Source organism: Patagioenas fasciata, chromosome 9 (assembly GCF_037038585.1).
Source record: "Patagioenas fasciata isolate bPatFas1 chromosome 9, bPatFas1.hap1, whole genome shotgun sequence".
Lineage (NCBI taxonomy): Eukaryota > Metazoa > Chordata > Aves > Columbiformes > Columbidae > Patagioenas > Patagioenas fasciata.
Window position 1 is genome coordinate 24,733,493 of NC_092528.1, and position 24,681 is coordinate 24,758,173.

Here is a 24,681-nt window from a genome sequence, read left to right on the forward strand (position 1 = left end):
AGACAAAGACAAACTTGCTTCCCTTCTGCAAGTAATTTCTGTAATTCTTTCAACAGTAGTTTTCAAATTGAGCTGGCTCAATATTTTCCTTAATTCCTTCAGTAGACTTGTTTTTATTCAGAAAGCAGGAGTTAGCAAGGGTTGACCTGTGTACTTGTTTGGCAATCTTGCTCTTCATCAGCCTTGCCTGTGGAAACTAAATTTGGGTTTGTCAGACCCTGTATTTGAAATCTTAACAATGACATGTGAATACACACACTTTCTAGTTTTGCTGTATTGTACTTCTAGTCTTTTTCTTCTCCCACTAAAACATACAGCAGTACTGTTAAAATCACCGTGGTCAAAGTCATGGGAGTCTCCTCCTTCTGTCATTGAGTTGTCCCATGTGAACTCTACCTTCAACCTCTACAAATTATGTCACCCTTTCCATTGACCATGGATTCCTCACACAAGATCACACACTTGTCATTTATAAATCAACATGGGTAGTGCGGGGTCCAGAAGGCATTATGGCCAAAGCAGTAGACCTGTCCTCAGGAATTTCTGATGGAGCTGGCATGGAGTAGAGGCATATGACTCCATACATTCTGATTGCTAGGACTGTTCACAGTTCCACTGAACAGTGACTGTGTCATTAGAAACAATCTACTTCTGCGTTCAGTATGGAAAATAAAGACAACTTTGAAGTTAGAAAAAGTAGAGATTTTTTTCCAGTTTTGAAAGTTTTGCCTCAAAATTCTAAGAAATCCTCCAAGAACATTTTATTTTCAAATGAAAGTTGTAATTCTTTTTTATGAAGAGTTGATCTCCACAAGTCAGGTGCTCAGCTGATACTGATTCATATGGCTCTAAGATAAACAACAATTCCAAATTAAGATGCCTTAAATCTATTTTTATTTCTTGAGCCAATAAACTGTTCTGATGAAACTGGCCCAATTCTGACAACTGTCTGAAAGTGGATTAGCATTCCACCAGATTAATCAATACCCAGCATTTTATAACCACATCACCACTTCAGGGAGAACATCCAACACTACTTTTGTTGCACTTATGTTCATATCTTGTCTAGATAAGGGAAAACATTTTAAAATAATCACCATGGATTTTTCAGTCAATATATAAGAGGGAATTTCAGAAACCAAGCTAAATTCTACCTATTTTCATGTAGATATGCAGAGTCAGAGAGCAGATGACTCACTGCCAAGACAGAACTATGGTAAAGAGACTGCATTAACAACGTGTATGCATGTTTTCCAATTAAAGATACATTCTACCTTGGAAGGAATAACTATGTTAAGGCAGCTAGTTCTAAATCTGCAAGCTATCAAAGCAGCTTTTGCTGTGTCACTTCCATTTAAGATGACTCCTTGCAGCTAGATAGATTTTGAGAAGCAAAACCCACAAAGTGAAGGCAGCATATAAAACTGAAGACTGTAACATTCTTCAGGAATGTCAGGCTTCCTACTAGCAGTTTCTATATATGTACTTTTAGAAAATTAAGTCCTTGTGATGGGTCGTGACACCTAAGAATCCACTAAAATACAGTTACAAAGAACAAATCCCAAACAAGGGCAGTTTACTGAAATGCAAGTTTTTTCTGTAACCATTATTCTATGATGCAGAAGGATTTTTTGGAAATAAAAAAGACAGTTTATCTTTTGTGTCCATGCCATTGGCTCCCAGCCCAAGATGGCCATGAAGATGGCCCAGAGTGACAGGGCCTTTTGTGCAATGGACACAGTGGCCCATAGGCAACAAAACCATATGAAGAGGTCACAAAGAACCAAGTAAATAGTAATAATTCTAGGCCAGGATCAGCCTGGTCCTAATTCAAACTGGCAACACAGAAATGAAAATTACTATACTGTGTTTCCATCCCCTCTAGCTATGATAGTGGAGTCCATGCTAAATATAAAGATGACAAACTGAGAACGAGCCCTATCTTTCTGTGCTAAGAGGGAAGAAAGGGAGGGGTGATGATGTTCTGTTTCGGTGGGGTTTTTTTGGGTTTGTTTGTTTTTACACTGCCTCCTTTGTTAAAGATGTGCGCCGATGTCACCTGTCACTGAAATAAAGTCTTTTTCACCCATGAACCTTGTGGCATGGTAAACAAAGCACTGAGTAGCAAAGCGCATCTTGGCTACGGAGGACACACTTCAGCTCCAGAACCAATTACAAATGTGACAACGTGGCAAAGCACTGGGTGCACAACAGCAGCTTTAATTCAAAGACATGCTCATGAGAATCAAAAATATGTCTGTCTGAAACTCTGTCCCGGCCTCACACTGCTTTTTCATACAACTGGTCACCATTTTGTGTGCAGAGCTAGGAAGTAAAGTGGAGTTCGATTCATTGACAGCAGAAGAAAGGATACAGCAGAATTAAAGTAGCTAAGCAGCAAAAGGATGGCAATGGTCTGGAGGAAAAAGGGAAGGTGAGTGATATTCTTCAGACAGAAACAAGTGGTGTGGGAGCTGGGCAGGGCCACACAGGGACCGGTCAGAACAACACAGGATGCTGCAGGAAATGCTGCCACTAGTTTCTTACCTGACATGCAGGTAAAGGAAGATGAAGCCATATGAAAGCTGGGGCTGGGCAGCTGTTTCTCCCTGGAAGCAATTCCTGCCTCAAATGATGTTAATAAGGCAGGTACTGTGCTCCCATTCCTCGTAAGCCCATCCCTGGGATGGTGTCTGCACAGTAGGACCATTCTGTGCTGGGAGCCAGCCAGAGAGAGCTCTGACTGTAAACCTGGGAGTTCAGGGCAAATGATGCTGACTGATTTGATTTCATTCTGTGTTTTGCTCTGGTTTAAATGTTCTTATGTATTGGTTCCTGCAAGGGACAGCACAAACAAATGCTGTTCTAGAAGTGGAGGTCTGGTATTTTTTAAGAATTAAAGATCTGATGGCAGTTTGTAAACTCATCCTAATGTTTGGGCCAAATTCTGCTGCATTACTTGGCCACATTTCCTCTATCACTTCGACTAGACAGAGACCTTTCCTTGTCAGACGCTGCACCTTTCTATAGTGAAACTGTAATTTGCTAAACAGCTGCAGCATCGCAACTGGATTAATCTAGGATAAGCCAGTAATCATCTTCAATTACAGCACAAACATTAATCAGTCAATCACCGCCCTCTAGAGGTGGCCGTATCGCGGTTAGAGCTGATGTGGGTTTGTTGGAAATGAGTTATCTGACAGACGAAGCAGTTCTATATGCAGCAGGAGGAAGGTATTTGCTGATCAGAGTAGATCCATTTACCGTTACGTGAACAAATTACTAAGCGCTGATTGCCAGCTCCTCGATTATCCCTTCCCTCTCTTCCCTGGGAGGTCACCCAACTTGCAGCATTTTGCATTCATATATTTTGTAGACATGGTGCTACAGATAGACAGATAGATATATAACTATATGGCACATCTATAATAAAAAGCAGTAAAAATAACACCCAGATGAAACTCTCTTTTGTTACAGCTTATTTTTCACAAGCAACGTGTATAAATGAAACCAGTGGCACAACTGCATGAGTTAACAGTGTCCACACAGGTTGGATGTGTTGGTGTGACAAAAGCAGCAAGCCTTTATGTACAAACACAACTACATATTCTCATTTCTTTCCCTTGACTGGAGTAGCCAAGAAGTTTTAAATGGAAGAACGTAAAGAGTGATGAATAGCAAGTAACCCACCATATAATCAAATTATGAATATACTGTTTTGGTGTGCAAAGACCTGGTTTGAGTAGGTGAGTATTTATTTAAGGAGAAACTGTTCTGTGCAGAGACTTAGCGCAAGATCATGGAGGCAGGAATTGCTCATGGCCAGGTTTCCCCAGACACATCCTCTTTTTTTCCAGCTGGAAATTCTGTCTAGGTGGAATTCAGTAATTTTTCACATTTTCTTCTGGCAGGCTGGCAGGATGCACTGGCTTGCCTGTTATAGAGGGATTCTCCAGCTATCCACACATAGGCACAGACCATCTGCACATGTGCAGCACATGCCTGAACATACATTTCTTTTGGCAACTTTTAATCAAAAAAGAGCAGGTATCCAGTATCCCAGTAACCATTTCATTGCAAACATTACCCTGGGATTCAGGAGAGCTGTATTTTGTCATAGAATTGCAGCACAATATGGGTTGGAATGGACCTCTGGAAACTGCCTGGTCAAGTTTTGAATACCTCCAAGGATGGAGACGACACAACCTCTCTAGGCAGCCTGTTCATTGTCCAGCCACGGCCATGGTTAAAACAAACAAACAAAACCAAAAACCCCCAACAAACAACAACAAACAAACCAACCCCAACTGAGGTTTAGATGAATTTCCTCTTGTACTTTTACTGGATTCAGCTTTCTGGGACTTACTGTCCACAGTGTTGATACTACTGGCTTCCTTTGCATAGAGATTTCAAACTTCGGTGGTCTAAGGTAGGTGTAATTTTTATTTGTTCTTCATAGGTAACTATCTTATCATCCTCTGACAAGGTGATGCCACTCATATTGACAACATTCACTTCCACGTGGGCTTTCGTAGCACTCACTGTCCTGCTGCCTCAGATATTATTTAATTTACTTTTCTCTGCTTCAGTGTCCTTTCTTCAGGGGCTTACATACACATACACACACACATTATTCTGCTACACTACAGGTCCAGAAACTGGGACAGAATACTGAGCACTGTACAGTATCCTATAGCCAGAGGCTACAAAGTCCTCTTCAGAATATAATGACATGGAAAATGTCTTTTGATCTTACCAGCTGCTTTTGCCCCTGGCTGCTGTATCCTAGCCCAGCCAAGATGCCAGGAGAAACCTCTGATTTTGTTCCCATAGGCACAGGACAGTGAACATTATCTAGTCCCTTCTACATGGAACTGAACAATTTGTGCTTGATTGAAGCTGAGACACTACCAACTTCAGAAAAATCAAGGTGCTAACACTGCCTGCTTGTCCTTGCTGTGTGTTTCTCTGTCCTTCTCTGTACCACACCAGATGCATGGCCGGATCCTTCCTCTCTGCAGGTCAAGGTTTGTCTTTCATGAGCATTTTCATGAGGATCTCTGCTCTGAAGCAAACTGGATTCCTTCATGTTTTTTTTTCCATCCCATTTGAAGTTATAGTGTCCAAGCAATTTGAAAATAAACAATGATTCATATATTTTCACAACACCTTCAGGGGCAAAGCAGTACAATTATCCCCTGCCAAATTTCAAAGCCTAGCTGTAAAAGTGCAGGTTTGTCACAGCTTCTCCATATAACTCTATCCCTGGTCATATGCAGTAGGAAGCAGGCTTCTATCATGCACAGCATTAAGTCACTATAACTATAGGCATTGCTGTTGGCACACTAATGAAACTGTAAAAGTCATTATTGATTCATGCGAGCAATGTAATCCTCTGGGCTTCAGTTACTCACACCAAGCTGGGTTGTGTCCCAAACCCACGTATGGCACTCTCTGAGATGGGGCTGCTCAATACCTCTCCCTACCTATCCGCTTGTGTCCACCACTGCAAAGGGCCACCACATCTTACACCAGGACCTTAGAAGAAGGGACAAAACCACCTTCCTTACACTTTGCTGGCCTGTTTATCCCAGGTGCGAATCAACTGGACCACATGTGGGAGGAGCTTGGCCCTCTACCTCTGTAAGGGCAGACATATGGGATTTGTGCTTACTTTACAATTAGACTTGGAACTCAGGAGCGAGAACATAATATAGTTTCTTATGTAACCATATATTTATTTTGGTTACGTGCGGCTTCAAGACAAATCTAAAATGGTGCTGGACTGTGCTGCTGCCCTCAAAAGAAGTTTGTCAGCAGAGTAACAATAATGTTCTGCTTCTGAAAATGATGTGCTGGGCTTTCTGGTCAGCTTTAGGTTTGAATGCTTTCTTTCCACTTTGATATTTGAGCCCTCCCCTCAGAGCAAATCCTTCGAGTGTGTACATGGCTCTCCAAGCAATGGTCACCGGAGGACATAGACAAGCGCAAAAAATAATGCTGACGGCATCTGAAAATGATTTGCAATCTCTTTGCCGCATGAGCTCAGTCGCATTAACATAGTGATTTAAATACTGTGGATAGCTTTTCTGATGTTCTTCTAGAAATTTCTTATTGGAATTATTAGGCATCCAAAATATATTTAAAACCAAACAACCAGTGGAATGAAACAGAGCAGATAATACTGACTAAGCACTCTAAGCCCCATCTTGCAGCCCCAAATCAAGCACATTGCCACTAAACACACAACTCCAGGGACCAGATGGGAAAGGATGTGGAACTGGGCTACTGAACTGCATCATGTTGCAGAACCTGGGAAGCTGCATCCTTCACAGGTTTGTAGGATCTACACTCCCCACAGATCAGCCTTGCCATAGCAAAGCCTAGGTGTCTTAGAGGAAAAAATGACATTGTGAGGTTTTCATCACCTTGCACACGAAACATGCATAGAAGGAGTGGCTGACATTTTAGTAAGTAGTGCAATAAAACTCGAAATAATAACAGTACACGCTAAATAACACAAGTAACATTGAATGCGCACAAGAAAAAGAGGTGGACTACTAAGGCTGCTACTAAAAAAGGCACAAGCTGTGCAAACTGACACGGACACCTCGGCTCTGTGCATCCTGGTGCGCACACATGCCATGGCATGGCTGCGTAGTGCTGGGGATGCCAGGCTGCCCAGGTGTATGGGACTGGTCGCACACAGACATTCCTGGGCACATAACGATGCCACTGCTATAAGCCCTGCTCAAACAAAATGCTCAGAGACCTCCAATGCTGTCAGGAGCAGGGAGTGCCCGCTTCACTGGGAGATGAATTTGGTTCTCACTGGATCAAACAGAGAGCCAACAACTGGAAAATACAGCCAGCTGCCAGTCAGCTCTTGTCTCCCCATGCCAGAAACAGGACTGGCTTCTATTCAGCCAGGTCATAAGTGGAATAACTGCTTTCAAGTCAATAGCCCTGATAGCAGAGAATGCTGTCATTGCACTCAAGTCAATGGAGCTATCTGTGATTTATGCAAGTATGAATTAAACCCAAAGTCTGGCTGCACAGACTGAACAAAGAGAAAAATTGGACCCTCATTCTTCAAGGTATTTATCACACATCACCACTACCTGAAGCCCCTCAATCCTGCCCTTCTTCTCTCCCTTCTTTCTACCTGGTCCTGTAAGTGCCTCAGAACAAAGCCTGTCTTTTATTATTCAATGATTTCTTTTCCCTTCCCATCCATATCAAGCAGGTCCCTCACTCTCCTGCCACACAAATCACACAATCTCACCAGCATCCCCCTCAGGGGGCAGCCAGGGTTAATGAACAGCATTTGACACTGAACTGCAAACCTTTCCCTCTGCCCGCTGTCTGCCCAGGCTCCCAAGGCTTCAGGCAGCTGGGCACACCAACCAGAGATGCTCCAGGTTGTTTCCTGGGGGCTACGGGGAATACCTGGTGTCAGAAACAGGAGTCTAAGCTAAGCATACAGCCACATGGTTAGAAAGCAGAGAAACCTCAGCCCGGAGCTGACAGTGAGTGATGATGGTAGGTGCTGTGACTGTTCGCTGCTCCTCATGTTACCCAAATGTCAGGGTTTTAAAGTGATGTTATTAAAGCACCACAGGAGCGCAAAGATCTGTGTAAACTGAGAGGATAATCACCATGCAAGCGGAGCACGAGCTGTTTGACTGTGTTGAAATTATGTTATTTGGTATCCCTCTAATTTGTCACATGATTTGATACACTGAAAAACCCTGTATCATGTTTTTATGCTCTGGGTCCATGACAATTGCTTTTCTTGCAGTAGACAATGATTTGTAAAGTGACTTTTCTTATTCCCAAACCACCCCAAATTTTGCAAATTGGTTTCCACGAATTAGAAGTGGTTTAGACATAACTTTGGCTCCGGGACTGGCTCTGTTATAGGGCTTTTGCTGCCATGACAGCTAGCTAGGGGAAGAAAGTTATTTCTAAATTACTCTATTTTTGCATTAATACTACTTTTATACCAAAACAGCATTAGAAGCAGTATTATTTCTGTTGCATGCTCTGAAGTAGAACTGTTCCTAGGAACCACAACTTTTTATCATCTGATCATAGGCATCCCCGGTCATTTCATATGGAAGTATATCCACTGCCTTCCCAGTCTCAAGCCCTGGGACCACTGTGGGGGTGCAGGGAACAACCTCTCTTCTCCTCTGTGCTCAGAACTGCCAGCAGAAATATGTTGCACTTTATGACAGCCTTGCATGGCCAAAACTCTACAGCCCAATATCACAGAAAGGTTGGGTGGAAGTGGATCATAAAAATCACCTAATTCCAACCCCCCTGCCACAGGCAGAGGAAAGGAGAGAACCCGTCCCTGGGTGGGCTCGAACCACCAACCTTTCGGTTAACAGCCGAACGCGCTAACCGATTGCGCCACAGAGACTCCCTGGGTGCAAATATTTTCATAATAAAAAATAATTTTCCTTCCTTAGATAAAATTACTTTCTTAAAAACACTGGTTCCAAGTAGCAGAGACATCACATAGACCAAGGTGGCCTTTTTCACAACATTAACAATGGTTCAAAGAGACAAGGCTGGGAGTTCTCATTTCCCAGGAACTTATCAGCTGGGTATGAAATGGTGATCACTGCTGTTCACTGTGGCTCTGGGCTAGACTTGAATCCACAATGCAGAATTTCAAACTGCAATACTTGACTCACATACCCAAGTCAGGAGCAGTGATACTCAAAACCACAGGTGTTCAAGCTCAGAGGTGTCGAAGAGCATTTTTGTGTGAAGTTCCAGAGCTGTCCTGTCCCTGTCCAGTTCTGTTCAGCCACATTCTGTTTTAAAGGGTACAGAAACCTGGAATAGAGATGACTGAAGAAAAGCCCTCTCTGCCACTATTATGACCCCTTTGGTCCTGTTTTTACCTTTTGACTGCTCATTGCCTCCTACAATCCTGGCTTGGTTTTGCAGCACATTAAAGGTGGCAGTAACAGAAAAAGCAGGGAGGTGCTACCCATCCTATACTGATACAGGGCAAGATATTGCACAATATACTGAGCATTTCTCCATTTGCAAACAGACTAGTTTACACCGACAGCTATGATACCTCTGGATTAAGGTTTGTATCTGATATTTTCAAAGCTCTTGTAAAATTTGGTGTCTTCTGAGTGCTCTGAGGACCCAAGCACTGATATGTCCTGGTCATTTCACTGGGCTCTTCGCAATTCAGGAGATTAAAAGTGCAATTTTAAGCCTTTCAGAGAAATTGCAAAAGTGATTTAAATATTTTAACATTTTTAAGTGAGTTATTATCATGAAAAGAGGAATCCAACAGCTTACTGGGGGGCAGCAGGAAGAGGGGAAAGGAAAAAGTAAACAAATCAGGAGAGGCACAAGACCAAACTGTTTTCCAAGCACACAGTGGAAAATGCAGGCCGGTGCCAGCAGCCTGATAATCCACATTCTCTTTCTATGCACCAACCTCTTTCTGAGAAAAGGAAAGAATTTAAAGGAGCATAAACGATAACTGTACTCATTCTGGAAGCAAACCTGAAAGCGCTGCCAGGAAAAATCACCCTTCTCGTTACAGAGCCATTAACACATTCCCTTCCCCATCCATCCAAGCTGCAGAGCTCACACCAACAGAGGGAGCGGGGAGAGGGAACACTTCTTGCCCTGAAAATACACAGCAGAAAGATGGACATTAAATCTGAGTGGCAGGATAAATGCACATTACTGGGAAAAGCCAATGTAGCATACTGAACGTTGGCTGCCAGGTAGGCACAGAGCACATGAACAGAGCATCACACCCATGGGAGTTCCCAGTGGACAAGGTGCAGGTCACTTGCTCCTTTCCCTCCCACAGTGAATGACAACACTGCCTTAGCTCCTGCCATCCAAAGAGCTCAAACCAAGAAAGTTGTCCTTGCAGCTTTTTTAAAAATCACAAGCTTCCCCCCTTTTGCACGCTACAAATGGCTGTAGCAACGAGTTCAACAAGATACCAGCAGCTAGACCCACAGACAATACAAATCTGTGCAGCATTCATTTTTCCTTGCTCTTCACACAGTTATAGCTCCGTACAGGTGTTCTGCATTATACTTCACCTTGCATGCTGTTCCATATCCTTCCGCCCGGCCCTCAGCCCCTCTGAAATGTAAGTCGTATTCATTTTGCACACCTATTTTATGCCAGCTCCGTTTAGACACCTTTTCTAGCCAGCTTACACATTGATTAGTCTGCTTTGCACAGATAATCAGGACTGCAAAATCCATCCCCACAATTTCCAGTGGAGGATATTCTTGTCTACCCCTACTTTATATTTGGCCCATTTACTGTAGTCCTTGCAAGGCTGAGGTAGTGTCAGTATTTTGAGCAATGAACGAAATGTTCTTTTACTGCTTATGAAAACCCTGAGAAAAATCACTAAAATGAATGGAGATATTCCAGATGAGAGAGGTATATGGCTCAACAAAAACAACAGAACAAAAAACACAGATGCAGAAGATGATGTTGTCCAGATGGTTACGCTATCCTGGTGTCTGTCACGAACACATCCCTTAACACCCATGCAAAAACCTTTTGCACTCAGGCTTTAGCCCATGACTCTTATCTCCCTGTCACTGGCCCAAAACCGCTGACTTTGTTGGCTCGTGTTGACTTTCACTGCGTGAAAGCTTAACGACTGATAGTAGCTAAAGAACACGTTTGGGGTGATGTTCAGCAGGGGTACCCGAGGACCATGGCTGGTGAGCTCCAGAGCGAACCCCTTGGCAGGGTCAGGGCTGTGACTGCAGGAGAGGAGCAGGGCAAGAAAGCTGGGGCTGATCCCACTGCACTGGGACAGGTCGAGGGACACATGAGGAGACAAACACATGGTGAAAGGATAAGATAGAAAAATAAGTAACAGGATTTTTTACAGTACTATATTTGTGTTATAGCTTCTCTGTTCTCAGTAGCATTTCTTTTGGTGTAACTGAAAATAAGATGTGATCCAGGAGAACTGGAGGACTCCAGGTCCAGCTGAAATCAGAGGAAACGCACCTTTACTCCACCAGTTTACGCAAGTTTCCAGTGGGGCAAGTCAGCACAAACAACCTGAAAGTGGAAACAAATCACTGTACAGAGCTGCACAGATTTTCACAACGCCTTTAAATCAACTAAACGTTCCAGCAGCTGAGAATTTGGCCAACAACCTTGGCTGGATATGAGCTGACCTACGTCAGGCTGGGGTCCTACCTTACAACAAGTCCTCTGCAAGTCCTGAACAGATCGCTAGACCCACCTGTGCCAAGTGTGACAGGTAAGCTGCTGATGGAATGGAGTCTGAAGTTAAGCCAATAGCTCCAAACAGAAAATAGAATTTTGGCTGCGGCTGCAAAAGGAAGGATACACCAAGTCAGTCCTTTCACCATCAGCCCTTTTTGGACAAGCACACCTGGACTAGAGAGGTTCCCTCGTGGGCTTTCACATTTCCTTGGGGAACAAACGTCTGCATTTAATGTACACACTTTACTCAGATTTGTCTATCAGAACATTAATCTAGCACAACAAAAAAATGAAAAGCCCAAGTCACCAGCCACGGGGCTGCTGAAACCAGGTCCTTTGGCTGCTTCAGGGAATTTATTAGGTGGGTATAAATAAACATGGAAAACTCCAATACTGCAGCACTTTAACAAAGTGCTAGAATCCCTTCTGAAATGTTTATGAGGTGAAAATAAATAAGCAACCCCTGCAAAACCAACTGACATTTTTCAATTCATGAGGCTTCCCATCTCGCAACATCTATTATTTTGCATGAAGATTTTAATTTAAAAGCTGCCTTTCTGAGCTATGCTGAGACGGGAAGGCCACTGGGATTCTGGGCTGACATCCCAGGAACCACAGTAGATTGCCTGGTATTCAGAGTCAAATTTTCTAATAAGGCGGTGCACATTTCCAAAATGTCACTGCACAAGTGGCTATTGGTGGAGTTATTTTAAGGCACTCGCTCAGGAAGGCATTTAGACTTGTTGTGCCTCTTCTTGAATTGACAGACGTGCATTCCTTGAACTTTCTTAAGACCCTGCTGTGAAGAGAGACTTGAGCGGTAAAGACAGCTCCAGGATTTCTTACTGGAAGAGATTTTTATCACTTGATTTTCTCCTCTTTGTACTGGTGCAAATAAGAAGAAAAAAAAAAAATTCAAGGAGTTAGTCCTGGATAAAAACAGACTGAGGCCTGAAATGAAGCATACAAAGCAGCTTCTGCCTTACAGTAGTGGTATTTTCCACTGACGATCTGCCCTAGAATAAAGGGAAAATAAAGGGAAACACCAAGTTGGTCAATCTGTGAAAGCTCCTTCGTCTCCCTTTCAAACATCACATACTCATGGACAGCTTTGAGGCAGGTGCATTACCAATGTGAGCAGCCAGGCTGGTGGGTGTCCTGAACAGTGTTTATATTTTCAGGCAATAGTCTGAAAGGTATTTCCAAAGAATCTCTTCTGCTCCTTGCTTCAAAGCTCTGGAAGGCACATATCTTAATTCTACCATCCCTCAGCTCCTCTCTCCGGGAATCCAGTTCATTTCCTTGTTTTTTTGCCTACATGTCTCTTCCCTGAGCACTTTAAAACCAGGCTTAACACTCACGGAAGGCATTACTGTGGGTGATTCATTCCCTTTTCCCTACCAGGGCTGTGCAAGATCTTTCACCCACTGCTGCTAATTCTTTGACAAAGAGGCTCGTGAAAGTCAAAAGGTTTATGTTCCCTATGTGTGAGGTAGAAAGTTCGAGAAACCTCCTTTTATCTCTATATCTCTGGCTAAATAGATGGTCACGCTGTTGCTACCTGCACTACTTTATGTCCCAAATTGATACTAATCCTGAGCAACCCAGAAACAAGAATGGCATGTCCTCGGTCACACATAGCTTTGTGATTTGAGGGACAGCTAAAGCCCCAGGGGTTAAGTAAGCATCACCCAGGTCATGGAGTCTGCAGGCAGGAGTCACACGCATTGAGGCACTGAAGAAAGGAAAATCCCCTAATGGGCATAACCAAGGGATGTTTAGAGCATACTCAGTACAGAAGGCAAAAAAACCCACCGACCAAACAAAAAATGTTTCTGAAAGGAGCATGCCCACAGCCTTCACTGGCAGAAGGTTTCATTCACTTTGGACAGTGACATGAGCATGCTCTGGACCTGGGTTGTGGTGTTCCAAATGGTATTTCTGCATCTCCTGAGCACCACAGCTCCTACACACAGGGTGGCTGTGCAAGGAATGTGCACAGTCCCAGCACACACCTGCCTGTCAGGTGCATTGCAGTCCTTGCAAAAGGGATTTCTTGGACCTCAGAGGGCTCTATGAAGAAAGTTTAATCTTCTGAGACTCATATTACTAAGCAACTTAAGAAAACAGTGCCTTAGAACAACTGTGTCCAGCAAAGATACTCATGAGATATGGACACATGTAGAAACTACCTATGCAAAGCAGATTAATTTCTTTTTTCACCCAACTAAATCTTCTCCAACTATTTCTACTGCCTATTTTGCGTTACCTTTGTACTTCAGAAACTTGTCTGTGAACTGAGACCCTATTGATTCTGACCCCTCTAAAATTAGTCATAGTTTTCCCCAGCCATCACTAATCCCTAATAAAGTTAAATCTGAAAAAGCTTGCAAGCTTCTTATTTGTCCAGTCTTCTAAGAAATTAACATGATAAACCTTAGTACTGAACCTCAACATATCTGCTGTTGTCCCTTAAGACACATAGGAAATAATTTGATTTCTTTTTTTTGTCTGTTACTCAGTATTTTTTCATTCCTTCCTGACTACTCAACTTCTGTAAGAACATTTTGTGGCTGAATTTGTCATAAGACCAAGGGTGCTGTAAACAAATCAGATCAGCCTCATTTAATTACTGTTTTCCAACAAAGGCAATTAATTGTCATTTATGGAAGAAAGTATTTTAGAGTTTGCTCTGGTGCCTTTCTCATCTGTGTAAACGTAAACATGGCCTCTACTATTGAAAACAAAAAGCCAGAAACACTGGAGCTCTTCGCACTGATGGAAATGACTACAGGAGACAAATGCTTTGGAGAATCAAGAACTGCATCACAGCCATACTCAAATACTATGTGTGCAGAGCTGCAATTGGTGTTGAAAGGATGCAGCAGCAGTAGAGGAGCAGAATCCCTTCAGAATCTCCCTCACACCCCCTGCCCGTGCCTTGCAACCCTACACATTTCTTCTTGGATAATTTATATTCTATTTTTTTTTAAATTCCATGTAAAATGAGGTTCCCATCTTCCCTTAGCCCTGTTTCTGCCATGCTTCAGTGAAATTTGTCTTTCTTCTATTCTCCCAAGAAGTTTAACAGAAAGCAACTGAAGACTGGACAGTAAAAATAACACACCGAAAGACAAAACAATAGCTTCAGAGACCATGTAAAGGGAGATATTAGGACTATTTTCATTCCCTTGCTACTAACTGAAATCTCCTTTTTTTTTCTGTTTGGGAAAAGCCATCATCTGAAGGAACAATGCCTCCTGGCACACTACAAAATTCCCTCTTACTGGCCCACTAAGATTGAAATGTCCCGGTGAAAGCTGCTGAAAGCTGACAGCTGCCTTTTAGGAACTTCCAAGAATCCCATCTCTAACAAAGGTATCTGCTACCTTCATAGATGGAAAGGTTAAACCGGCTCACCAAAGGAGCTATTATTTTGGGACAGATTTAACAAAGGATCAGACAAGATGAGGCTCAGAAGCCCCCAGTTATCAGTGCTCGGATAGAAGGTGCTTTACCTCGTGGCCAGGTGTTGGGTGTGCTGCCCTATAGTCCCCTCCTCTTCCATTCAGGTGTTGCTACATCTGCCTTGCAATCCTACATAGGCAAGGCACGCACCATAGAAGCCACTGGGACCCTTTTGTGAAGAACTATCTGGAAAAAGGAATTTCTGATCTGTGAGAAATTCCAACATTTTGAAATTTGTTTTTCTTCCAAATATAAAGGAGAAGCCAAAATTCCATGGGCTGTGTGGAACAGATCTCCCAGAGAGGAACAGAGGGAAGGAATGGAGATTAAGAAACTTTATTTTGAAAGAAAAATAAAAAAGAAAAAAACTTCCTGCTGACACTTTTTTATGAACTTGGCCACTTACCAACTTCAGTGAGGACCAAACAGACAACAGAGAAGACCCATGAAGTCTGCAGCTCACTGGCAATTTGGGAGCGATGTGTGAAAAAGAAGAAAACAACTAATGAGCAGTCAAGGTTGACAGTCAGAAGCATGGTGATAAAGAGATTATTTTCAAACTGGTCATGCACTTCAAACATTTCACATATATTCAATATTTACAGACATCTATACAACTCCTCAGGGGTCCAGCGAGGCATTTAAGTATAGTTTTCAATTCAAGAATATGTATCCCCGCTGAAAATATTTACTCAAGCATGTACAGTTAGACATTCACTTAGTTGCTTTCCTGGACTATTTCCTATTCATTCTTAACCCAGGAACATTATATTTACATCTGATACAACACCCTGCTGATTTCCAAGCAAGTCTCATTCTCAATTTCAGTCAGTGTTGGGTCTGCTATTAAATTATTTAGCAAAAATCTGTTGTATCTAAACTCAGACCTCTAAAGATACATAAGTAAAAGGTTTTTATCTTTTAGTGAAACAGAATATCTCCAGTTTCCTTAATCATTGCTGTTGAGCATATGCTGCATTCCCTTTTACATGACCCTTGCAATTTTGGGATGCTCATGGGCATAGCAATATGAATGTTCCCAACAAGCCTGACTCCCACTTCCTCTTTTCTATCATATGAGGTGGTTAGAGCTGCTCAAAGAAAACTGTTGACATTTTTAACTTGAGAAAAATAAGCTTTATACAATGATGTAGAAAAAACAGGCAACAGTTAGAAAACAACTTGCTACCGATAATCAGATATTTTCAGGTGTTGAGGAATGATTATGGAAAATTTCAAGTGAAGGTGACAAGAGAGGACATCTGGCCAGAAAAAAAAAGGGCAGATGGCATTGAGTGTCAAAACATGTGAAGTGATGCACATGGGAAGAAACAATCTTAAATACTTCCACTTTGCCTACATAGCAAAGGACTCTGAGCTGACTGTTCCAGAAAGAGGACCAAGAAGGGGTTTGGCAAAGGCTGGTCCTCAAAATTATTACTTCCAATATAACAGCTTGAAATCTTCAATTGAAAATGACAGGAAACAGGCAAAAACATCAAAAAGGACCTCTTTTCAACCAGTGGGTATTTAAACAGTAGAACGCCTCACCAAATTATATTCTAGATGCCAAAAGCTTACACAGATTCAAAAACAAAGTCACCAAAGGAAAATCCCTCAAGGACTATTAAGTAGAAAATATTGTGTCTGGTTCTAAAATCCCTCAGCCACAAATTGTTGGAGGCTGGTAGAATATTTGAAGGAAGTGTCAAATATGTTTGCAGTACTGGCCAGTGTCAGAGTGAGTATCCTGCACTAGACAGACATCTGGTCTGACCTGGTATGACTGTTCTTGCACTTTTATATCACATTTTCCTGTTTTCTTGTTCTCAGAAAAGCCTAAAAAATGTAAATGAAATGACCATAACATTTACATACATATACCATATTTCGTTCAACAGAGTTGGCAAAGGAAATCTCAACCCAAAGACTTTTAAAGTTTAGTAAATTTATAAGCAACCAAAGATGGGTAAATTCTAAATGTTCACAACTTAAATAAGAGACAGAACTATCATCTCTACCTTTAATTCAAAGGTTATATTTGGAGTTCAAGTAGAAAGTACGTATCAGTAATTTAGGGTAATATGCAATACAGCAGTTATAAAAGTACTCCTGAAGTGAGCTTTGTATATTCAAGAAATTCAGAGCTAATCTCAAAGTTCATAGGAGCCCAAATATGCTGAGATACAAAAACATATACATTATCCAGGCATAGTGTGGTAACATTTGCAATGTTTCGCGTAGCCTAAAATAATCTAGTAGTTTTAGAGATATTCTTTACAGTTAAAAGACAGCATCCTAGTAAACCTGATCATATATATCAGTTTGGTTGGAATTTCTTACGTGCACACATACATGGAATATCTTTCTTTGAGAGGCTGGCATCAATTAAATTTAACTGCTTCCCCTGGGGGTTTAAATCAAGGCTGAATACTAAATTAATATAATACTATATATAGTCTGTTTATAAGTCATTCTTGTTTAGCAGTTGCACCTTTTCCATGTGGTTAGAATAGAAGCTGTCCTTGTTCTCTAGCACAACTTCTACCATGAAAGCATCAGAAGAAAGTAATTATATTTAACAGGCACCACCCTTGTTTAACAGAGTATAAATATCCTGGTGCCAGTCCTATACTTGGCATACAAGGAAAGGTTAAATACATTAAACATCTGCAGCTCAACTAAACACCAGTTAAATGCAGGAGGGGATATGATAACCATAGACAAGTACAGAAGAAATGGAAACACTAATGATGGAAGAGTATTGTTCAGGATAATATCTAGTCATAGAACAGTGCCTTAAAAGTATCCAGAAGGAAAATTAGGTTGGAAACATCTCCTAACAGGGACACCTAATAGTCTGTGGAATAATCACCCAAGGGAGATGGAGGAAGGCCTCCTGACCGAGTCATTTCTTTCTGGACTGAGCAAAGTGTTAAACACACTACAGGGAAAAAAATACTGGCAGATGGAAAGACTACCAGGTCTACTTCTCAGAAGCCTGAGACATTTCTGTTCTCAACAGTAGCACTTTTGTTCAAAACAAACCCAAACTCATCACAAACCTTTTTAATTGTGCATGAAGAGATGAGTGACTTCTGTAATCTCTCTCATCACTTTCTCAAATTTAATATATTTACGTGTATTTACCACTCCTTCTTACATTACATTTCCAGAACAGGTTTTTCCCCCTTGCATATTCCCAGATCTGCAGTCGTATGTTGCCTCTGTCCATTTGATGCTGTGTGGCAAGAATGGATGCAGCATTATAGAAAATTTGTCCTGATCATGCTCTTGTGAAGCATGACTAGTTTAATGTGACAGATTATAGAATGAAAGGAGAGTGAAAAGGGAGGAATAACAAGTGCCAGGGATAGATTGGATTCTCCACACATTTCTGCATTTACTGACCTTTTCTTCTTTGATATACCACTAGTTACCCAGATTTACAGCTTGAGATGGCAGGCAAGCTGTCAGGTGCACTGTTTAGGTCACTGATGATGTTATGAACTCTGCTGGAAACTGATTTCATTAACCAAAGAGTGTACAACTTGACATTTGATATAGCAAATATCTAACTGACATTTTTAATTGCTCCTTGTACAATTCCTTCATAATTACTGAGGTCTTTTAAATAACTTCTTAGGGACTTAAAAATTAAAACACCTCTGAGAAAATTGCATATGGGATGCCAGTAGCTAGTATATAGCATCCATGATGAAAAGTCATTATTTGTGAGTGCAGTTTGGCATCAATGTACACAAATCTATAGATCAGTCAGCAGAAAAGCGATGTTTTATCCTGAAGTTTCATGAAGGCTTATTTGGTTTTCTTTCAGTAACCTCTACATCAAGTTTTTAGTCATAAATGGAACTTCAGTTGTAGTTTATTCGTGAACAAAATATCACTACTGCTGGTCAGTAGAAACATAGTTCAACACACAGGACACCAGTCTGAGCAGAATTCTGCTTTGGGCTCCAATCAGTTCATAAACAGTATGAACTGATGCAATTGCCTACAACGGTGCAAGCAAGATTTGGTAACCTTCAGACCCTACATTTCTGAAAGCAAAAGCTATAATTAAAAAAGTGGAGCAATGGAGGTCTGCATCTTTATTCTAAAGTCTGAACCCAGGTTGTCACTGTGGATTCACACTACTCCTTACATTAGTTGAAGCAATGTCATTCCAATGATGCACAAGCATCATTGGAACTGGGGTAATAGATAGATCACAGTTCAGCTGTAGCATGTGGAGCCATCAAAGCATTTATCTTGTTAAAACACTTTCAGGCTACAGCAGCTGTCTCCTAAGAAACTCCTTTTGCCACCTGGTTGTATTTTACAAACACAAGCACTTGGAGTAAAATAATTGTCATGCCTGATCATTACATAAATCCAGTGTGCAGTGTTCTGACCTCAGGGCAAACAGGGAATAACATCATGAAAATCAATACAGCAAGTTTGAGGTGAAGCTGATCTGAATGAAGTTGGACTGGCTTCGTTTATCTCCCTTCTGTCAGCTGGACGGAAAGACTTTGGTAGGCATAAAATCCAGCCTGGTACCTGACTCAAGAGAAACAGGGATTCATCTTAAGAGAAAGCAGGTTGTGGGAGGCTGTCCCTCTTGGCACTGATTTAGCAGCTCACTGCAGCTACGGCTGTACAGGAGAACCTCACCCGCCAGAGCTGCAAAAGGGACCGTCTGCACCAGCCACACCTGTGCCTGGAAGAAATTCCTTGTTGGTATCTTCTAGACTCTAGTAAGAAGGGTGCAAGTGTCATTTGAGATCTTCAAGGAGTTTCACGCAATGACCGGCCACTAGCTATGCACTCAAGCGTGTTGAACTCTAATCTCTGTGGCTGTGTAATGTGGCATGTCATCTGTTTTAGTGCAGTGAGAAGAGCTGAGTCTAAACTCTCAGATTCTCATTGCTGATGACAGTTCCATGCAGCTCTTGTTTTCCTCACACTGCAAGACCTGAGTGGCTTTGGCACATCCTGCCTAACTGCTGCTGAGTGATGAGGAAATATTTGCCTTGAGCTGGAACACTAAACACCTCTGTGGTTAGGAGAGATGTAGCTTTCTCCACGGTGGGGTGGTGATTAGATTGAACCGTTAACTCCATTTTCCACCTTTGCTGCAGTAATTGCTTTCCCTTGTGCCCCTCACTGGACAAATGAGCTAAGGAAATATTCTGGAAACAGCAAGGACTTCTGAACACCATGTAACGTGAGCACTCTGGCTTTTGGAGAAGGGGTTGGCTCTGTATATGTCTGAGTGGAAGTCTGCTATTCCACCCTGAGGCAAGAAATTAATTGCTATGACATGCCCCCTCTTTGCCATGTATACAGCTGGCCAGCTCTAGCCAATGGCCACCATGTAGGGTTAACATCTGATTCTGAGCTTTTTTTTTTTTTTGTGCCCCATACTATACAGTAGACCTCCTAAACTCCACAGGGATTCTACTTGCAGGGCAATATAGGTCACTCTGCCTCCACTAAAGGACAAGGGCTTTAATGGGCAGTACACATTTAACTTCTCTGTGCAGAAACCTGAAGGTGACAAGCCAATTTTGCTTCCATGACAGATGCAGAAGAGGAGTATGGTGCTCTTTAGAAGCTAAGCTCTGTCCCACCTGCATGGCAGGGGAATTGAGACGGTTTGTTGCAACCTGTCTGCTGTTCTGTGTTTGCCCATGGCCACCTGCACCATGGGAAGGCATTAATAACTGAAGTGATGCAGCAGCAAGGCAGGAAGCCCCATGTAGTCAGGCTTGCAAAGACTAATGAAATCCAAGCTCGACCAAGAGATATTTTATTACCCCTAGTTTCTGAGACTCAGATAATTATTGCACTTGAGCTGAGATGGGCTGCAGTCCTAAGCAAAACACAGGATTAATTTGTCAGTCACCATGGTCCCAAACACAAGTCACAGCCTGCCATGTCAGAAGCTGTGTAAACAAACAGAAAGACCCTCTCCTGTCCGACAGCTTTAGAATCAAAGGATTTGGGCACAGTCAAGTTAACTTAACCCTACATTAGGCTGACATCGGTATTTCTTGTTTGCGTGCTCTTAGCTTGCAACAGGATAACCAGATTCACTTTAACCTTCCCCCGCCACAGACTAAGCTGAGCTGTGTTACACCCCTGCAGCCCCAGGCTTGAGTCCACTGGGCAGACAGCATGTGGGAATGTGCTAAATTCTGGAAGGCAAATGAACGTCTGGGTACCTACGTGTACAGACAGACAATAATACATACAGGATGCGAGTGTTACATTAGAGACATCGCCCATGTGGCAGAAAGCAAGCAGAAAGCCAAGGAAGTGTCTGAAATGGGCACGCTGGCTGCCACCTCATTCAGGAGCAGCAAGGCATGACTTACGCTTCCTGGTTTACCAGAGCCTGAGCCTTGCCAGTTCCAGGTCTGGTTCCAGGGTGAGAAGCCGATGTAGTGACTTGCCTTTTCTGCCTAGCAGAAGGACAGTATTTCCTTATTGATGACGAGGGAGACAAGGTCTCTGAAGAAAGGAAGGAAACATTACCTTCTCTTTCTTTAGGGACAGAAACAGCCAGTTTGCACAACTCATCTGGATCCAGAAGACCTAGCATGGCATTCAAGTAGGAGTTCTGCCAACTACAGCACCCACGAGATGATACGATACTGCCTTCCAATGGATAACCCTCTTTCCACACCCACGTGTTACAGATGGAGAAGACCTCTGATTTAAGGTTCCTGCTCCAACTCTGAATGCCACATGACTTCGAATTTTCTCAGATCTTCAGCCAGTGTGAATCAGCATAGGTCTACTGAAGCCTGACTCATCAACACTGGCTCTGCTACCTTCACAGAAGAAAGTTGACACTTAGTCCATAATGACATCAGCAGCAGAAAAAGGAGTACTTTTTAATGTTTTGAACAAAGTTAAATAAGTTAAAGAGTGATACTACATATCTTAGCTGGCACAAATATTTCAAGTAAGACACTCCCTCAGTAATGCACTCCAAAGTGTTTAAATGATGTCATACAAAGAAATACTGCTATCTCGGAATAAACTGGGGTTGATATGAAAATTAAGTCTGAGAGAATTAATCTGAGAATGAAGAAAAGCTTAAAGCAACTGCAGGAAAAAAAGTAAGTTGGAACTTACAGTCCGAATCTGTTGTGGCAGGCAAATATCCCTATCACTGAAAAGGCTCACCAAATTTTTAGTAGCCCAATAATTTTGATAACTTCCTCACAATGTGATTATTTTTGATGGAAAAGACAGACAAGTTCCAAATTTTGGAAATAACACAAAGATTTCTGCAGCAATTTAAAATACCCTTTCCCTTCCTCCGTGAAAACAAACTTACTTATTTTCACATTAATCAGCTTTAAGATTTGAAAAACTTAATCTAGTTCCTGCTGTTTTTATTTTTCATATACCACTCAAAAAAAGAACCAGACAAAACCAAATAAGTTACTTCTATGGAAACCTCACAACAGCATCTTCTTGGATGTCAATAGGAAACTGCTTGTACATTACTTAAGGTGGAAAGAAACTTCTGAAGACTTAATAGACTTACAGAGCATCAGACCATCAGATCCCAAGTTGATGTCCACAGATAATGTTTGCATTTTGGTAATGTATCCTTTAACTTATGTTAGGATAAAGCAGAGGTATCAATCTTGAATATGTAAACATAAATACAGAGAATCCAGCACTTCTCTTGCTAGGAAACTGAGGAAATGCTAAGAAATACACTTTGTGCAGCTGCAATATCAATCTCACATGAGTCAATTATTCTGCAATTTACATGACTTGCACATTTGCTTTTTTATAACCAGATGGCAAGAAAGAGCTTATTTTCCAGCAACCTGCAGTGGAAGACAGAAACTTTAGTTTCTGTTTTTCAGTGTTCCTTCCTTCCCTGTGAGCAGTCTGACCCAAAGAATGGGTTTGTACTGGACTCTCCATGACTTCAGATGGCCCATAGATGGAAAAACCTTCATCTCGATTAACATTAGCTCTCTAGTCTAAGCTTGTCCAGGTTCTGAGGGAAGCTCACTCCAATTGGACACTGGAGTGCACATTGCACATCACCGATGATGAGCAACAAATCCACACTGTGGAAAATCCTCACCCTGTTTTGGAGCAGATGGGGAAAAGAGAGCAGGAGACAGCATATTCACATTTTCAGAGGGAGTTAATACAGGGAAGAGGGAGCATAAACTGCCCTAGGACTTGACCAACATCATCAGGTAGCTACCTGCTTATTTGGAGAAAGAGAGGTGCTGCCGAGAGGGAAGAAGGTGTAGATGGCACAAACTGCAGAGATATTCGGAAGCAGAGACACTTCTGAGTGTCAAGGCTGGGCAGAAGCAGTGGTTAATAGCCATGGTGCTATTAACCATGATTATGATTTTGTTAGCCTTTATCATCTGGCCACATTCAGTGTCTCTTTCCCAGACTAAAGATTCCCAGTGTATCCCACTAGCCCTCATAAAGGAACCAGTCTATCCATCTGGTCATCTTCAGTATTCTTCTCTAAAGCTTACAGTGGCTGTGAGCAGGACTCATACACACCAGACTCTGGAGTCACAGGGAAGCCTGGAAAAGGCCACTGAGAAGTGACACAACTGTTTTACTGCTTCGTTGTTGCTGTCAGGCACATGGGAAGGGTCTGCAGGAGAGGTGGTGTCCACAAGGATGCACTGTGAATGCAATGGAGGCACCATGAAGACCTCGAACACGGAGACAGATGGAGTGTGCTAGCCCACATGGTAGCTGAGCTATGCGTACAAGTGCCCCGTTTACCTGGGGAGATCTTTAGAGCAGAAATATCTCCTTACTAAAATGGCTGCAGCACACTTCTTGAATGGGGATGGAGGAGAGGAATGTAACACCTCCTGCCACATACACACATTAAAAAAAGCCTTCAATCATCAAAACATTCTGTTAGAATTAGAGGGAGGAAGCTACAAACATAGGTAACATCAGGATTTCTTTCTAGGCAGAGTTCAGGTTTGTTCAAGATAGTTTTTGCCTGGATATCACTGAACTTTCAAGAAATCTGCCAAAGCTGTAAAAGAAAAATACAGCTTATAGTACCAGAGAAGTATCATTGTCCATGTTGTCTTCCAGAAGTTGAAGGGCTGTGATTTTATTAGAACACTGCTGTTGCAAGACCACAAAGTAATATGCTGACATTTTGAGCTGCATCTAAACCTGATATGTATTTTTAAATCTACATTTATATTCCATCATAAACTGACATTGGACAGAAGTTACTTTTGCCACTGTGACTGCACTTGAATTTAGAACGGAAAAGGCTCTACTATGCAGAATGTTGCAAAAAGCCTTTTTTCTATGTCAGGGTCTATCTAGAATATTGCAACAGTGCCAGTCTCTCTAGTTTCTGAACACCTCCCTCTAAATTAGACTACAAAGCAAGTTGCCAGTAGGGCTTCTGGAATCTTCAGCTTCTTTCCTTTCTCCAGTTACAGGGACTAGTGAATTCTCCAGCTACAGAGAGAGGACACACAACATTAAGGACTGCAGTGCAGGGAGAAACCTGGCCCTTGTTCAGATACCTTGTCAAAAAAAGAAGGTCTTGATGCATTTCATAAGGATGGTCAGACTCTCTATTGACGTTGTATAGCAGTTCTCCTGCTCTGGGAGTAATTTATCTCTGTTTTCTTCGCTCTGTCTCATCTGCTCTGTCTACAGCTGCCCAGGTAGTCCAGTGGTGTGGGACCCAATGAGATCTCACATGGTCAGAATAGGAAGAAAGAAAGCAAAACATAATTGTTAGAAATGAGATTGTGCAGAACTGAGAAGACATTATGTTTCTGGTACTGAACAGCCACAAAGAGATGTTTTTTTTTTCTTTACTGAATATTTCAGAGTGCCCTCTACACACTCCCTTACACATGGATTTCAACGTGCATATTCTTAGAGATGTTACTT

The 24,681-nt window shown here is 42.1% G+C and overlaps 1 protein-coding gene and 1 non-coding gene across 4 annotated transcripts in view; both read right to left on the reverse strand.

The window, feature by feature from the left end:
• The window catches only part of OSTN (osteocrin), a 101,032-nt gene that overhangs the window by 16,842 nt on the left and 59,509 nt on the right, over positions 1–24,681 (reverse strand). The gene's annotated exons all lie outside the window — the stretch shown is intronic.
• TRNAN-GUU (transfer RNA asparagine (anticodon GUU)) lies at positions 8,355–8,428 on the reverse strand. Its single transcript has one exon. It is a non-coding gene; the product is annotated as a tRNA-Asn (tRNA).